Here is a 1,176-nt window from a genome sequence, read left to right as displayed (position 1 = left end):
TTTAGGAAACCCACACTCACCCTCCTTCGTTTGGACGGTGGCTTCACATATGAAGTTTCTTGATTTAGAGCAAGGGCTGTCATTCATATAGAGAAACCAAGCCGACGGAATGCATAAACAGTCTTCATTCCCGTAGGCGTTATTAGGCTGCTGTTTGTTTTCAAAAGTTGCCCAGAAGGGGGTTCCTAAGGGCACTGCTTCTCCTGACGACGTCACCCAAACGCCCTCTGCTGCTTCGTCTGTTCCGTCCACCCAAAAATCTCAGCCGAAGAAACCTTTAATACAATTAAGAACGGATAAAATGATACTGTAATAAATATCCAACAGGCGAAGAGAAAGCAACGGATTCAGCACCGCAACGATCGACCGTATTCCAGAATTTATACCCAGTACATTACAAAAAGGACCATTGGTTGTTCTTCCCACCGTTGGCATGGATGTAATCGACTATATTCTTGAAGTCCGTGGCCTTTGTGATGGCAGCCAATGCCCCTCTGACAGCACGGCAGAAAAATCTCGCTTCCTGATAGGGTTCAGCAGCGAAGGTCACGAACATGAGACATTTGGTGCCCACGAGGGTGTAGCCTCCGGGGCAGTCTTGCGAACCCAGAGTCAAGTCGGTTCGATTCCACATCAGCTTGGAATGACTCCAACGTGGTTCGATTCCACGATTCGGCCGTCTGCTTCCCCTGAGAAATGTGCGAAGCATGCAACGCTTATGTTGATCCTCACGTATATTATGAACTTCATAAGATTAACTATTTGTTATGACATATACATGAACACGCCATAAAAGTGATGATTATTTGTTAAAAATATATAGACATGAAACTGGTTTTCTTTCTTTTTTTCTTTAGATGTTTCAGACAGTCCATACCTACGAACAGAGAACAGGTTAACATCAGAAGTAAATAGAACAGCATCTTGAGAAGATAATCTGGGGAGGAGAAAGAAAAGAAAAAAAACGGATACGAAGGAAAGTGAGATATTGTGCTTGTCTCCTGCTTCTCTATTTCTTTATTCCATTAAGTCACCTTTTTTATCAATTTACTTCTTCCATTTTCTTGTCTAGTTATATACTTGACTTATTTATGCAAGCAACATATCTAACCATTGCCTTGTTTATTAGTAAATTGCCAATTACTTTCATATACCTATATGTATTACATAGTTTCC

At 41.5% G+C, this 1,176-nt stretch overlaps 1 pseudogene; it reads right to left on the bottom strand.

Annotated features, from left to right (window-relative positions):
- Window positions 1-1,176, bottom strand: part of LOC119594741 — a 7,003-nt pseudogene that overhangs the window by 5,578 nt on the left and 249 nt on the right.

The sequence above is a fragment of the Penaeus monodon genome, chromosome 34 (assembly GCF_015228065.2).
Source record: "Penaeus monodon isolate SGIC_2016 chromosome 34, NSTDA_Pmon_1, whole genome shotgun sequence".
Classification (NCBI taxonomy): Eukaryota; Metazoa; Arthropoda; class Malacostraca; order Decapoda; family Penaeidae; genus Penaeus; species Penaeus monodon.
The sequence above is the reverse complement of the archived record's forward strand: the minus strand, read 5'-3'. Positions and strand labels throughout refer to the sequence as shown.